This window comes from Rhinopithecus roxellana, chromosome 1, assembly GCF_007565055.1.
Source record: "Rhinopithecus roxellana isolate Shanxi Qingling chromosome 1, ASM756505v1, whole genome shotgun sequence".
NCBI classification, from domain to species: Eukaryota; Metazoa; Chordata; class Mammalia; order Primates; family Cercopithecidae; genus Rhinopithecus; species Rhinopithecus roxellana.
The window spans coordinates 82,165,774-82,183,295 of record NC_044549.1 but is presented as its reverse complement, the minus strand read 5'-3'; the positions used below and the strand labels follow the sequence as shown (position 1 = coordinate 82,183,295).

Below are 17,522 nucleotides of genomic sequence, written 5' to 3'. Positions count from 1 at the left end.
TAGGTGAGCATTTATAGTAGTTCCAGGTATTCACTTGGATACCAAATCTATTTTTAGGATATGAAATAAAGTGTTGCATTTTCTCTTATTATTTGACTGTGAATGATGTGATTTTATATTTAGATTAGTGCTATCCCATAAAACTTTCTGCAGTGAAGGACATGCTCTATTATCTGGGCTGTCCAATATGGCAGCCAGTGGCCACATGTGGCTCTTGCGAGCAAGAAATGTGGTGGTATGAACTGAGGAACCAAAATTTTCATATTATTTAATTTTAATATATTTAAATTTAGCTACATGTGGCTAGTGGCCACGGTATAGAACAATGAGATTTGAAATCTTAAGTAAAATATAGTATTTGGCATAGAGGTGAGCGGCTGATTACGCTTAATTCTTGTTTTCTTTTTTAGAGATAGGGTCTTGTGCTATTGGCCAGGCTGGAGTGCAGTGGCACAATCATAGCTCACTGCAGCCTCAAAGTCTTGGGCTCAAGCTGTCCTGCCACAGCCTCTTGAGAAGCTGGGATTATAGGCATGCGTCACCATGCCCGGCTAACTTTTAAAAAGTCCTTTTGGAGATAGGGTCTTGCTATGTCACCCAAGCCAGTCTTCAATGCCTGGCCACGATCCTCTCACCTTGGCCTCCCACAGTGCTGGGATTATAAGTAAGTGTGAGCCACAGCATTCAGCCTCTTAACTGTTTTCTTAGAAACTCTCCAAAGTTCATCTACATATTGTTCTTTTCTCAGCCCAGTTACTCTGGGTTTTCCCTGATAGGCAAGTCACCTTCTGAAGACAGAAGGTTCTGAATCACATGATAAAAATATCTACTTTTATGCTTTTACTGTGTTCACCTGTTTCTTAATTTCCTTAATCCCTGGGCACTGTTGTTCTTCTCCCATCTTGGGTAATGGCTTGCTTTGCTTTGCTTTTTTCTTTTCTTTTCTTTTCTTTTCTTTCTTTTTTTTTTTTTGAGATGGTGTCTCACTCACTTTGTTGTTCAAGCTGGAGTGCAGGGGCGCAAGCTTGGCTCACTGCAACTTCTGCCTCCCTGGTTCAAGTGATTCTCCTGCCTCAGCCTCCCAAGCAGCTGGGATTACAGATGCTCACCGCCATACCTGGCTAATTTTTATATTTTTAGTAGAGGCAGGGTTTCACCATGCTGCCCAGGCTGGTCTCAGACTCCTGGCCTCAAGTAATCTGCCCACCTTGGCCTCCCAAAGTACTGGGATTACAGGCATGAGCCACTGCAACTGGCCAGGTAATGGCTTTCTTGAGGGCAGTGTCCCTGAGTTTCTGTAACATAGTAAGAAGTCAGTAAGCAGTTCGTGCTATATGCTGGGTTATTAATATGTGAGTCAGGAGGGAGTGATGTGTCACTCAAGAGTATGAGGCTCCATTCTGACATTTCTCAAATCTCACCTCTGCCACTTAGTGGCTCTGCAACTTCAGCAACTTCCTTGCCCTTTACAGATGTTTCTTCTTCTCTAAAATCAGTAATATTCTATGTATTTTGTAGAACTATTATAGAGATTAAATAATAATAACAGGAAAATTTATGGGGTGCTCATGTAGGGAACCAGTCCCCTTCATTCTGCAGATACAATGACTTAAGCTTAGAGACCAGGAGTGGCTCTTCTCAAATCAAAAAACGAGTTGTAAGATTTTTTTTTTTTTTTTTTTTGAGATGGAGTCTCGCTCTGTCACCCAGACTGTAGTGCAGTGGTGCAATCTTGGCTCACTGCAAGCTCTGCCTTCCGGGTTCACGCCATTCTCCTGCCTCAGCCTCCCGAGTAGCTGGGACTACAGGCGCCTGCCACCGTGCTCGGCTAATTTTTTGTATTTTTGGTAGAGACGGGGTTTCACCGTGGTCTCCATCTCCTGACCTCGTTATCTGCCAGCCTCAGCCTCCCAAAGTGCTGGGATTACAGGCATGAGCCACCGTGCCCGGCCAGAATATATTTAAACACGCTATAAATTGGCCTTTGTACCTAAAAGTCATAGCATTATTCAGTCCTCTAATTTCCCTGTGAGGTGTTTATTATTTCTCTCATTTTATGCATGTAGAAACTTAGGTTTAGAAAAGCTGAGAAGTGGTAGGGCTGGGATTTGAACCTGGGCAATCTCCATCCAGAGCCATGGTTGTGTGTTTTATTTTTTTTAATTTTATCTTTTTAGTAGATATAATTCATATACCAAAAAAAATCACCGTTTGAAAGTATGCAATTCAGTGGTTTTTTAAGTGTGTGCCCAAGGTCATACAATCATAACTACTCCTGTATATTAATAGCTCCAGAACATTTTCATCTTCCCAAAAGAAAGCCCTATGCTGGTTAAGAAGTCACCCCCATTCTCCTGTGCATAATGTCCCTGGCAACCACTCATCTTCTTTCCTGTCTCTACAGATTTGTTTATTCTGGACATTTTACATAAATGGGATCAATACAGCACATCAGGGCCAGTGGTTTCATGCCTTTATACTCCTTCCAGTAATGAGATAAAGGTCTGCCGTACAGTGGGAGTTCAAAAATTAAAAGCTTGTATTATTGTTGTTTTGCCATTATGAAGGACAATCTGGAGTGACATGGTCATCTGTTTTTTTGTTTATTGTAAGGCAAGAGGCTTGGAGGAAAAAGTTAAATGGTAGTAAAAGAAAAAGGAAATCTAATGGATCTCCTTCTTGCAACCATCTCCACCTCTCCTGCAGTTCTTAAAAAATGTCTAATAACTGCTTTTTAAAATGGCTCCCTTTTTGATAAAATCCATCAAGAAAAGGAAGCAGAAATGAAGAACAATCATTAACCCCCAAACAGCTCTGTCTGAGTGTCAATACAGCATTCCAGAAATTCTTGGAGTTGGAAGCTATGTGGGGAGTCAGTCACTTTCATTCTGTAGATGAGATGACATAAGCTGAGAGACCATAAATGGCTCTTCCCAAATCAGAGCACTGATTGATATCTAATACTTGTTTTTGTCCAATGGCCTTATAAGAATATTTTTCAACAGTGATCCATGGTTTACCTCATTGGAGGTATGTGTGGTATAGATTAAATCAGCGTTCGTTGATTGTTCATTTCAGCCATGTTCTTCCTTCTTCCAGGAAACACTGAACAGAAGTACCTGAAAAAAACAAAACAAAACAAAACAAAACAGATGTCACAAAATTTGAAGACAGCCCTCACATTCCAAGGGAAATGTAAATAATGAAAACGTAACACACTTGAATCAAGCTATTTAGCTGGCAAGAGTCAGGAAACTTTCATTTCCTCACTTCCTCTGACTTGGGTAATGAAAATATTTTCAGGGGTGGGATGGTGGTCCTTTGGGGACTCCCACCTCACTCGTAGACAGAGTTAAGGTATTAGAGTTCTGAAATGCATGCCAAAAATCTAATAATGTATGAAACAGGCAAAGATGTTCATTTTATTAAGAATCTTGGTAAATGTCATTTTCCAGAGCCAGTGCGGTTCTGTGAAACTGGTGGGGAGAGGTTAGGGACTCCTTTGAATCAGTAGTGGTCACAGCTCATTGCCCCAACCCATCTTTCTAATATGTGTTAGGTTATGTGGTTTAGGCCAGGAAGAAAGCTTACTTTGGCTTTATTCCATTATACAAATGGGGAGAATTTTGATTTGCTACATACCTCTGAGCCCTTGTAGATTTTCCCATCATCCTAACTGCTAGTTTATTGAGATTAAGTGCTTTCTTATGTCAGTGCATGGAAATGACTTTTGATTTTTCTTTAAATTAAAATTGATTCATTTACTACGTTAGGTAGATAGATGTTCTAGCCAGAGGAGAAGATAACGGCTCACATTCACATAGAGAAATGGTGTGACAAGAGACAAGATGGGATATCAGTGTCCACAGATAGATGCATGTTCCAAAACCAGCAGTTCTCAAGGCCAAAGGGCTGTATGATTATTTGCTTCTCATTCTTATCCCTAAACACATGCACATGCCCCCATAAGTCCCCTTCCTGACTCTCCCACCTTTCTCTATATCTTGTCTCCAGAGACAACCAACTGTTGTTTTCCCTCCATACTTCCTTTCAGCCTGGATGCTTTCCCAGTTTTTCATTTTCCCAAAGTGCTTTAATCCTGCAATCATTGTGTGCAGCAGACAAAGTAAAGGCTTAGGGTAAAGGAGAGGGATTACAGAATTTGTTAGTATAGTGCAGGCAGTGTTTTTGGTTTTTGGTTTTTGATTTTTTTTTTTTTTTTTGAGATGGAGTTTCACTCTTGTTGCCCAGGCTGAAGTGCAATGGCGCAATCTCGGCTGACCACAACCTCCACGTCCTGGGTTCAAGTGATTCTCCTGCCTGAGCCTCCTGAGTAGCTGGGATGACAGGCATGTGCCACTATGCCCAGCTAATTTTGTATTTTTAGTAGAGACAGGGTTTCTCCCTGTTGGTCAGGCTGGTCTCGAACTCCCGACCTCCGGTGGTCCTCCCATCTCAGCCTCCCAAAGTGCTGGGATTACAGGTATGAGCCACCACGCCCAGCCAACAATGCTTTTTAGTTGAACAGAAGACAGCTCTGTTGTACAAGTCCTCTGGTCCTTCTTCCTCAAATGCATTCCCCTGAGACCATTTGTTAACATCTCCTCACCCTTTCCCTCCCTGTGGGGCTGTCCCATTGCTGCTCTGCTAAATAGCTTTGTCCCATGATTGGTATTATGTTTTGTAAACAGAGCACCCAGACTCCCTGGGTCCCTTCAGCACAGGGACCCACAGAAATGTTGAAATGACTGTTTTCCCTTTAGTATGATCACATTCCTGGTCAGGACTTGGTCCTCTGCAGTTCTGTAGATCTGTTGAGGGAAGTGCAAAAGTGGAGAGAGAGAATGCTGTATTCTGTCTCAGCCTCGAATAAGCTGTCCTGAGGTCTTCTATTTGCTCCCCTGTCTGTCTGTTATCTTCAGTTACAATGCAGTTTGGATGATCCCAAAGTCACTGTTTTAAGAGGGCAAGTTTTGCATCAAATGCTTATTTACTGTTGCTCTGGTATTTAACAGAACTGCCTGCTGAGAAGTAAACGTCTACTCAAATCTCCCTTCTGATTTTAAACTTCAGCCATCAGGAGCCACACAAGCTACTCACACCATTCTGCGTGCAGACTCTCTTGTATCTGCCCTGTATTTTCCTTCTTCCTGGGAGGTTCTCTCAACTGTCTCCCATCCCTAACACCCAGACATTTATACCTAGAGAACACCTCCTAGTCCTTTAACCCTGTTTCTAAACTTTCTCCTGTTCTCCAGGTGCAGACAGATACTCTGTCTTCTTTCTTCCAGCACCTGTTGTATCACTGATCTCACAACTCTCAAATTTTCTCTTCCATTGGCAAAAGGACAGTAAGAGTTTGCATGCAAAATGAGGACATCAAAAGAATATTGAGTTCAGTTGGTCAGCATATAGTTAATCACATCACTGGATAAACTAACCAAGTATCTAGGGATACAGAGATTATTGGAGACTCAGGCTTGCCATGAAAGCATGGCGTGTATGGTCTGTGAACTATTAAAGTTGGCATGTGATAATTTCTGTAAGAGAGACCAACACAGAATGCTGTGAAGGACTTAGCAATGGCGAAATTCTACCTAGCCTAGGGGGAAGACTACTTAGCAAGCACTATTCTAGTACTGATTTAAAATCGGAAAATCTTGGCTGGGCGCAGTGGCTCATTCCTGTAATCCCAGCACTTTGGGAGGCCTAGGCGAATGGATCCCTTATGGTCAGGAGTTCGAGACCAGCCTGGCCAACATGGTGAAACCCCGTCTCTAATAAAAATTCAAAAATTAGCCAGGTGTGGTGGTGTGTGCCTGTAATTCCAGCTACTAGAAAGGCTGAGGCAAGAGAATTGCTTGAACCTGGAAGCCACAGGTTTCAGCCAAGATCACACCACTGCACTCCAGCTTGGGTGACAGAGCAAGACCCTGTCTCAATAAAATAAAATAAAGTAAAATAAAATAAAATAAAATAAAGAAAATCCTGGTGAGAGATAAAAACGAGAATAAGATACAGCCCTGCCCTCATAGACATTATGGTTTGGGTGGTCATATAATTTGTTGTCCAAAAGAGGATGCTTTAGAGAGTGATCATCAGTATGTCAGGCAGCTTCAGTGAACTGGGCCTTCATGGGTACCCTCATGGATGGCTTAGGGGAGGGATATGAGCATAAGGAGAAACTTTGTGAAGGGAGCATTTCAGAGATTCCCTGATGGACAAGTGAAAGACATACAGGAACAGATTATAGGTCTTGAAAGGAAGCATCTTCCTTCTTGAATTTTTTTCACAACTTAAATTAATTATCTTCTCTTTCTCTTTTACTCTAAAAATCTATCTACTGTCTGTTATTTGCCATCATTTTGCATCAGGATCAGGTTGGGACAGTTTTCACAGGAAGGATAGTGGGTAGTGGCTCTTTAGAGTAGGGACTCTGGAACCAGGAAGAATGGGTTCTCCTCTGTGAACCTCAGTGTTCTCTTCTGGAAGATAGGGAAGGGAAATAAAATTAGTACTCCTCCACAGGGAGGTTTGCTCATTTTTGTTTGTTTTTTACGAAATAAATTTGTTGAGGGGCTTTGATGTGGAGACTGATAGGAACTCGATAAGAGTTTGCTGTTATTGTTAATGTTTAAATTATATATATAGTTCACACTATATGGAGGGGAGGAGGAAACATACAAGTTTGTTTCAAAGCCACTACAGTTTAGTTGCTTTAACCTTAGGATCAAGCATCACAACCAAGCATTGAGAGAGAACGGGAGGCAGCATGGGCACAGAACTGACTTGACCCCACTTTGAGAATGAGGAGATGAGACTTGTGGGGCAGAACCAAGTCAGCCACGGAGTGCTGTGACCATTGTGCTAAGGGCTACTGAAGGGGCGAAAAACCCAGGGGCCTATTGTAGGTAGTGAAATCCAAAGGTTCAGAGAATAACCAGTGGTGCTAAGAAAGCAATTAGCACCTGAATGTAGGAATGAAGACTTGGCAGGGGGCTTTGGAAGAAGCCCATGGCAGCCTATAATTATGAAAATAAAAGTCTAATGGTATAAAAGACAGTGATTAGACTAGCGACACTTAAAAATCACTGAGTAATGAAAAGAAGGCTCCGCTTGTTTTCAGTAGGGTTTTTCAACAAGCTTGTTACTTGGGAATATTGAAGGGAAGCTGTGTGTGTGCAGTTTTTAGATTAGTAACGAAAAGAAGTAAATAAAAGCTCTTGCATTACTACCTTAGGAAAGAAGGGTATTGTAAAACAAAGCACGGATCACTTATGCATTGCAAAGATGTATGATTCAGTGGTTCCAAGAATGGATCTGGTGCCCAGATGGACCTGAATTTGAATATGACTTCTGCCTTTTGCTAGCTATGTGACCTTGACCTATTGACTGAAACTCCCTGTACCTGGGTCCTCCCCTGCAAAACACATGTGAATACCTCCTCAAAGGGGTATTGTAATAAATAAAGCACAGAGCGTGACACCATTGAGTGCCTAGTAAAAACTAGGAGCCCTCCAGGGACACTGGCATGTCATGCTGCCTGAGAGGAGCTTCTATCCCTGGAAGAAAGTCTCCCTTCATCTCTAATCCAGTTTTCCCAAATGTTGGAAGAGACTATTAGATGGAAAAATATGTGAAAATGTATACCTATGGGTATGTGTTTTAATAGCCAAAGAGCAATTATAATATAATTCGGGAAAAACTATCCTAGCAAACTCTTTATCTTAAAGTTATTACTGTTAGGCTGGTGCAAAAGTAATTGCGGTTTTTGCCATTACTTTTTGTTTTTGTTTTTGTTTTTGTTTTGACATGGAGTCTCGCTCTGTCATCCAGGCTGGAGTGCAGTGGCATGATCTTGGCTCACTGCAACCTCTGCCTCCCGGGTTCAAGTAATTCTCCTGCCTCAGCCTCCTGAGTAGCTGGGATTATAGGCGTGTGCCACCACACCCAGCTCATTTTTGTATTTTTAGTAGAGACAGGGTTTCACCATGTTGGCCAGGCTGGTCTCAAACTCCTGACATCATGATCTGCCCATCTCGACCTCCCAAAGTGCTGAGATTACAGGCGTAAGCCACCATGTCTGGCCTTTGCCATTACTTTTGATGGCAAGAACCACAATTACTTTTGCACCAACCTAATACTTAGTGTGAGCCTACTGTAAAAAGGTGAAAAGAGCATTGTGTGAAAGTTGGTACCTGTTATACACTGAAATGGCAGAAACCATACCAGAGGGTGGGTGAGTGACTGAAGTTGAAGAACATGCGAGGGAAGGTAGAAGAATATAATTTCTTCTCGAGAGCTTACAGTTTTTCTGCCCTATTAAGAGGGACTAGGACTTGAATACTGGCCCAGAATGAATGAATGAATAAATGAATGAATGAATGAATGAATGAATAAATAAATAAATAAATAAATAAATAAATAAATAAATAAATAAGAGAGAATGATTTCCTGTGTTGTTAGATGTAATTTCAAACAGTTGAGTTGAATATATTCCCAAGTTGAGCTCCCTTGATTGTCTTCTGGATGGAAATACTTAACTAGCAGGTTCGTTTGTCCATGCCAGATAATTTTTTGAGCACTCACTGCCTACCAGTATCTGTTCCAGGTACTGGGGAGGTGATAATAGGAAAGATAGATAAGGCCATGCTCCTAATGGAATGCGAATTTCTGTGTGTGTATGCATGTGTGTGCATACCCATATTTATATAGGGATAGTCAAGAAATGCTAAAAAAAAAAACCAACTATTTTCACTATACTAGGCCTAATTAAAAAAAAAAAAACAACTTAAATAGGACAGCAATAGAGAATTGGGAAGAAATGGATGCTACAGATAGGGTAGTCTCTGAGGAGGTGACTTTTAGGCAGAATTCTGAAGAAGCAGAAGAAGCCAGTCATTAAAAGATCTATGAAAAGGTATTCCAGGCTGAGGGTCCATGAAATGTCAAAAGTGTGGAATGACTATGAGCTGACATGTTTCAGGTTTAGTAATGAGAATGGTACAAAGAGAAGTTGCAGAGATAAGTAGGCAGCCACTGCATGAAGGAGCCTTGTGGGCAATGACTAGAAGTTTGCATTTTATTCTAAGCACATATCGAACCCACTGGAATACTTTAAGCTGAAGACTAATGTGATATGATCTGATAGTTTTCACAGATGACTGTAGTTGCTGACTGGAGAATGGGCTGTAGGAGAGTGAATAGAGGCAGGTATCTCTGTTAGGGGGACCCTTATAGTAGCTTAGGCAGGTGGTACTGGGGAGACACTGGCCTTCCTGTGGTACTGAACTGCTGTTCTCCTGGTGAAGTTGTCTACTGTTAAGAGTTGTTCTGCTCGTCTAAAAAAAAAAAAAAAAAAACACACAGAAAAAAGGTCTGAAAACAGAACAATCTGTTGGTTATAACATATGCCATGTTAGTTGATGAAAAAGGAAGAAAACTAGACACAGCAGTTACTCAGAACTACTTTTAGGAGATGTTTTGCTTTCCATTTAGCATTTGGGACCAGCCAAATACACACTTACGTGATTCTTCTGAGCTGTAAGGCACATTAAGAATAATAAGGAGACTAGCTAAATGCTTTAGGCATTATAAAGCCATAATATACCAAATGTGTTATTGTTAATTCATGTTGCTAGCCCACCCTTTTAATAGCCGCCAGGAGCCATAATGACACATGCTGTGAATATATATTAAAACAATCCCCACAAGTTGCTCCAGTGGTATTGGGTAATTAGATATTTCTCTGTACCCAGAAAGGCTTAGATGCAGCTAGATGGAAATGGCATTGACTGTGGCTTTTCTAATACTGCTGTGAAGAAATGAATGTAGGTTCTAAATGTATAATCTGTGCTTCCTCAGTCTGTGCTCCATCCTGGAAAACAAGATATTTGGTGCCATGATCCCTGAATTTTTCTTACCACCATGCATGAATTTGAGCAGGTTCTATTTTCTTGTCCTTCTTTAGCCAAACCATCAACATAATGTCTGCTACTGAAGTTATATTTAAAGGTGGTAGGAAATGTTATTTAAAATAAAATTTGTGCTTACTCTTTTCTGCTGAATATTGAAAAATACTGCATACCATAATAAATAATTTGAATTCATCTTAGAGTTTATGATATTAATCATTTAAAATAAAAGTTAAAACATACTATGAATGCTATTATGTCAGTTGATTTATTTATTTTTTAATAATTAGTATCTCTTGGGCATTATTTCCATAATTTGAGGACTAATAATAATAAGCTTTAATAAAAAGCTTTTGGGCTTGCCTAAATTTAACTTAGGTGGGGACAGGCAGGCCTTGGAAATGAGTGAAGGGAGACAGGTAGGAAATATATTCAGGCCAGAGCACTTATACCCAGTTTTATCAGGTCTGATTTTTGACACCTGAATTTTTATATAAAATCTTCCCCAAACCAAACATTTTAAAGTTACATTTCTAAATTATTCAGACTAATTTAGGACTAGAGGCCTCCACTTTGTCTCTGATATGGATCTACCTTATTATTGTTTTTCATCTAATTACCTATTGATAGAAATTTAGATCTAAAATTCGTGTTTACCATCTATCCAGACTTGTAATTCTTTGCCAATTTCTTGCCAAAATAAGATTTTGTATCCAGGGGACTGATGTCTATGAGCCACTCCAAAGGATTTTCCTTGGCTGCAAGTACAGAGAAACAAAAATATGAGCAGTAATTGCAAGTTGACTGAAATATTTACAACTCTGGTAAGGCAGATCCAGGTTGGGTAGCATCTGAATCTTACGCAATTTTTATCCTCTTTAGGACAAAGCCTACACAGTTGTAACCACACATTTAGATATAAGATCTTAGAAGGGGTGTTAGCATAAGAAGCCCTAAAGCTTTTATTTCATTAGCTTCTGGGTGAAGACAAGAAGAAATGGAGTGAGGAGAACAAAGCTTTGAGGAGAAACATATAGTTTCTTTTCCCTAGATTAATGAAGGGACAGGGAGGTATCACTGACATCATTAACATTTCAGCAAAAGTAAACGTATTCTGTCAGATGAACTTACAGCCTTCTGTTTAATTATATATTTTAAAGTGATGTTTCTCTAAAATTTTGACTATGTTCAAAGTTCCTTACTCAATAATCAGTTTACATTTTAATCAGGAGGATGTCAGACCCAGTAACTCAATTCATTTTGAGAATACAAACTACCTTTTGTTTAACATAAATACATTGACCTTGGGTAGAATTTCCTTTCAATTACTGGAGACTCCCAACTTTTATTATTTATCATATTTGTTGCACAGATGAAATAGATATTGAACAAAGTATAGGGTTATTACAAAGCAAAGATTTCACAGCATTAGCTTCCCAGTGGCCTAGGAACATTAGTATTTCACATTGAATGTCCACAGAAGAATTACGAGGGGCAGAAATCCAGAATTTGCCAGAAAAATCTTCAAGAACAATGAAAACCCAAAATAAGCAAAGCCAGGTGTAATAGGAAATTAGATAATTTGTGAACAAAATAAGAGTAATGTGGGTAGATAGACCCTAGCTAAATAAATATTAAGTTCTAAATTATTTGATTCAGCTTTGGTTAAAATGGCAGTAAAATTCAGTGATTTCCAGTTTCACCAGTGCTTCATGGGAGCCTTTGAAGAAGCTCTAGGAAAGAGTATTGGGAGAACACAAAGCATTGATTGGGTAGCCCTTACCTTTGTTTAGAAGCAGAATAAGAAAAGTTAATTTATACATATGTATGTATGTATGTATGTATGTATGTATGTATGTAGGCAGGCAGTATAGAGTTAAGAACTCAGACTCTGGATTCAAACCTCACTTATGTCACTTATTTAGCTGTCAGATGTGGGGTAAGTTACATATCCTTGGGCTAATAATAATAGTAACTAAGGCTGATTAATAAGTTAAAAAATAAGTTTACATTTAATAAGTTAAATTTAGGAAGGATTTAATTTGTTGTAAGTTGTGAAGCTGTTAGGAAAGTACCATATATGGGTTTGTTGATATCACAGTCATCATGACAGTAATTAGTATTGAGCACATATTCACCATCTTGTCATTGCAAAATTATTTATTACTCTTCTGTTAAGAACTTTTCTGTAAGATCAAAAGGTTTGTTTTAATTATGATTTTCAAGAATCTTTGCCTTGAAAGTTTAAAGGCCATATGTGTTTGTTATTAAAGATAACATTTGTTAGAATGCTTTCAAAGAAAAAATTGTTCATTTAAATCTGTAAACTATGTTTGTCATAGGAAGCTGAACTTTCTTATCAACTCTTTTATAATTGACATATTGCTTATGACCTAGCTGAACAATCCTGTTATAATTCTCTTAGCAGTATATAAGAATTAAGCATTTTCTTTCTAAGGTAGCAACATTACATGAAAGCTTTGTTTCCTACATAAAATGTAGTTAAGTACAATTTTAAGTATTCCTAAAGGATTTAAAATGCAGTATCTCATAATTTCACAAGCCATAGTTTAATTTCTTATTCAGTGGTTCTTAAAATATTTGAACTCAGAATCCTTTTATACTCCTAAAAATTATTGATGACCAAAAGAAGTTTTGCTTATGTTGTTAAATCTATTGATATTTGCCATATTAGAAATTAAACTTTTTAAAAAATACTCTATTTAAAACAATAATTCACATTTTGCACATTAAGATAACATTTTTAAACAAAAATTAACTATAATTCAAAACCAAAAATCGAGAATGGCATTGCTTTATAGTTTTGCAAATCTCTTTAATGTCTGACTTAATATGTTAATTAAATACAGTTGTCAAAAGTGCTACTAAGAAAAATTCCGTGATCTCATGAGAGATATAAAAGGATACCTAACACATTGCTGTTGATTGCAGAATAATTCCTTGAGGAAGTGACATATAAATTGAGATCTGAACCATGGGCAGGAGGGAGCCAGGCAAAGAGAAAAGCACTAAAGCAGACCTTAGGAATGGGAGAAATTTGATGCATCTGGATATAATGGAGGCAAGGCCACTGTGGTTTGAATATGTTGAGTGAGAGGGAGACAGGCTCCTGATGAAGCCAGAGAGAAGCTGGGACAAGAGTTATGCAAAGCTTTAGGGTCCATGTGGACTAGTGTAGCTTTTATTCTACAAGGAAGGGGGACCATTGATTGGATTTAGAAAGGGGATAGTGGGGTGATATGACCCAATTTGCACTTCAAAAAAAAATCACTCTGGCTGCTTGTGGAGAATAGACTGAAGTAGAGGGAAGAATGGATATAGGAAAACAGTTTAAGAAAGCAGTGTAGCAGAATATGCAAGAGATGATACATATTTAGGAAGCAGCACAAAGTGGAACTGGTGATTGATGGGATATGGCAGTGAGCTCAAGGAAAGTGACTCATGTTTTGTCTTTTCTTCGACTCATCTGTCTTCATCTAACACACATGTTCTTGTTCTTAAATCTAGTAAACAAAACATCAAATTAGGCCATGAAGCAGAAATCCTATGTTTGAGCTATGGGCTTGGATGTGTTGTCATTACCTGGATAGAAATTTAGGAAGCCTGTAATTGTGTATTCTTTCAGAATCATTGCATTTTAACATTCTGTATCATTTTACAGATGTCACAAAATTGGACTTTTAAAAGAAATTTATTCAACATGCTAATACTTTAATACGGTCATTACTTGAACTAGTATTTGTGTAGCTGGTGAAACTATTACACTCCTCCTCCTTTTGCTCATTTTTATATTCTCGGAGCTGGGTAGTTGGATAAAATGGAATCTGTCCATCATAACAGTAGCCATCCTGAGTATCCAGATGTCAGGGAGTTTCTGCCAGGAAGGGAAGACAGCTGTTTGGAATGGGAAAGGAGTAGAAGATACTGCAAAACATGTCAAGAGTTTTATCAGGGGAGTGAGATGACAGTTGGTAGCAGGAAAGGGTAAGCAGACACTGGAACATGTCTGGAAAAATCAATTTTGTTTGTGGCTTAGGTGATAGCCTAAGACATTTAAAACTGCTCTGTTATGGAACCCTGCATTTGTCTGGATTATCTATCCAACCAGCCTTGTTTAAGTGCAAGCTATAGGATTAGCAGATTGTAAACATACTCTAAGCAGTCAATGTATTTCAGCCCAGTATTAGGTAGACAGTACAATGAATCATTTTCTAAATGGCTTGTGAGCATTTTTGTCTCTAACTTCAGTATATTTGGGACACTCAGATATTCTACCTTACCCCAGTGAAGAAACAGAACATGACCTATCACTGTTAAAAAGAACTTTAGACAGGTAATGAAATAAAACGTCTTCTGGGTTTTAGCTTTTTCACTGAATTGGTATTTTAGTTTTAGCTCTTATCTGTATTAGTATTTGACGCTTATCTTGGAAACAAACAGATCTGACTCCTAGAATTGCATGCAGCTGTCCTAGACTGTCTTTAGATCAGTCTTCTAAGATTATACCAACGAACTTCCTCAAACTGTCACAGTTTCTATATAAATTATCTTTGTTTTTGAAATGTATTAAAACCTAATGTAGTATGCAATCTTGTGGGCAACTGGCCAGCACTGCTTCTCTTTCCTGGTCAAAGCTTTTGGTGGCATTCTGAAATACAGTTTCAGTGCTGATCTCCCTTTGATCACTGTGGACCAGAGTGAAAAATATTTTCTTATTGCCATCTTGACCTACAAAGATGTGCTTGATAGGGGTGTGTTCATTTTACTATAATTACGTGTGCCAAATACTTGCAGTGTATGTCTTTATTTATAATGGTAATTATAAATTAGGCCTTTAAAAAGTCATTTAGTTTTGGAAAATAGATTCAAAATTAATTCAAAAATTATTCTTCTTAAGTGTAAAATCTTTAAGTGTTCTCTCATAGATTATTGGAAATTTTGTGTTACTAAGCCGTGTACATGTTTTGTGTACGGAAGGGAAGAGAAATTCTGTAGAATAAGCATTAACTATTATTTGCTCCTGATTCTGAATGTTGTCAACCAAGGTGATTGCTAAAGCTATTCATTTTAATTAAGTAGCCTATTGCAGGCATTTATTAGATAGATTCATTGACATTTCAGCAGAGGCGTAGGTAGATATTTCTTCTTCTATCCACATTTGATGCTTGTGTGGCATTTTATTTTATTTTTTTATTTCATTTTATTTTTTTGAGATGGAGTATCGCTCTGTCGCCCAGGCTAGAGTGCAGTGGCACAATCTCAGCTCACTGCAAACTCTGCCTCCCAGGTTCGAGCGATTCTCCTGCCTCAGCCTCCCCAGTAGCTGGGATTACAGGTGTGCACCACCATGCCCAGCTCATTTTTGTATTTTCAGTTTCACCATATTGGCCATCTGGTCTCGAACTCCTGACCTCATGATCCACCTGTCTTGGCCTCCCAAAGTGCTGGGATTACAGCTATGAGCCACCGCATCTGGCCCATTTTTTTTTAATTGAATAAATTACTTTTATCTTCTTTTATTTTAGATTCCAGGGGTGTGCATGCAGGTTTGTTACATGGGTAAATTGAGTGTTGCTGAAGCTTGGTGGATGAATGATTCTGTCACCCAGGTAGTGAGTATAGTACATGACTGGCAGGCTTTGAATCCATGTCCCCCTCCTCATCTCCCTCCTCAAGCAGTCCCCAGTGTCTCTTGTTCCCATCTTTGTGTCCATATGTATTCAATGTTTAGCTCCCCCTTATAAGTGAGAATGAGCATGTGTTGTATTTGGTTTCCTGTTCCTGTGTTAGTTTGCTTAGGATAATGGCCTCCAGCTGCATCCATGTTGCTGCAAAGGACATAATTGCATTCATTTTAAAGCTGCATAGTATTCTATGGTGTATATGTACCATGTTTTCTTTATCCAGTTCACTGTTGATGGGCATCTTCGTTGATTCCATGTCTTTGCTGTTGTGAATAGTACTGCGATGAACATAGGAATGTACATGTCTTTTTTTGTAGAAAGATATATTTTCCTTTGGTTATATACCCAGTAGTGGGATTGCTGGTTCGAATGGTAGTTCTGTTATTAAGATCTTTGAGAAATTTCCACACTGCTTTCCACAGTGACTGAACTAATTTACATTTCTACCAGCAGTATGTAAGTGTTCCCTTTGCTCTGCAGCCTCACCAGCATGGTATGGCTTTTAGAAGTTTTGAGAGTTCAGGGAGGCTTTTCAGAATTCTAAAATTCTGATAAGCACAGCCTAAATATTTATGTGTAGTCTAAGAACTCAAGCATATGCTTTTTTAGTTGTAGTTTTAGTTTTTTTTAAAAAAGCTTTCCTTTGTAAAATCAAATTAAGAAAGGCAGCCTGGTGAAGTAAAAGGATAGCTGTGTTGAAATTTGAATGACAGCAAGTTTAGGATCTGTATTTAGGAACTGTTTCATCTGTAGTATAAAGAGGTGATTAGACTAATACAATTTTTTGGCTGTTTGTATGTTTTTTGGTTTGCCAGTACAATTGCGTTTCCAAAAAATCCTAATGTGAAGCTCTCAAATAAGAAAGAGGATGAAAGCTTGGACCTTCTGCTTGTAGTAAGGGTAGGGCCTGGAATCATATCTACTTAGCTCTCCCCCTTGCACTAGTCATGACCATTCTCTGAACTTCTTATTACATGAGATTATTCTGCGCAACACCTGTGTTCCACACATCACAGCTGCAGGATCCTTAGGCTACCTGAACCATCCCATTTTTCAGGTATAAAAATCTTTAGTAGTACATTCAATGCTTTCCATTTATGACTTAGAGATTGGAGATGTAGGTAGACATGCTTTCTAAGGATGGCATTTTCAAATTGACATATCCTTGTCTCTCTTATGCTCCTGATACTCTGAATAGATTTCATGTGCTGATTAGGTGATCACAATCAGCTAATGGAATATTGAAGGAATGTGTTTGCAATCTGTGAAAATAATTTATTGATGATGTGTACAATAAAAATTCTGGTTTCCATTTGTTTAATTATGAAGCATATATTTAGGAGATGTTATGGTAAAGTATGGAAAAGGCCAAAAGTATTTGAGATGGCCATGCCCTTGGAGGAAAAATCGTCTTATTGGAAGGATAGTGGGAAAAATCTGTTGTTGGGATTCATTGGAAAAAACAACTCTTTCCCCATCCTGTGTGGTTGTGCTGGGAATGGCCAGTGTAGTGGCCTGTGGGAGCTTGACTTGGGTCTGTCCAATGTCTGAGTCACAGGAATATGCCCCAGTGATTGTTCCAGGAAGCTGAAGCATCTCCTACGTGGCTCTCAGTAAGATTCCTTTGGTGAAATCTGATCTACGTAGAGAGAAGACTTGATATAAAAAAGCTGTGGGTTTGGGGTTTCAGAGCCTGCTCATGGAAGAAGAATATGAGGCCAAAAGCTGATCAGAGACAAACAGAATTGGGAGATGGAAAGAAAAGGAGATGGGGGGAGAGAGAGCAAGAAAGGGTATGTGCCTTGATCTAGATTTGTCTGATATTCTCTCTATCATTGGAATACCTAGTTATATAAGCCAATTCTCTTTCTAGTTGAGGCTAGTTTGATTTGTGTTCTTGTCA

General features: G+C 38.8%; 1 protein-coding gene across 10 annotated transcripts in view; it reads left to right on the top strand.

Moving 5' to 3' along the window:
- Nucleotides 1-17,522, top strand: part of FHIT (fragile histidine triad diadenosine triphosphatase) — a 1,520,982-nt gene that overhangs the window by 1,025,742 nt on the left and 477,718 nt on the right. The window lies entirely within an intron of this gene.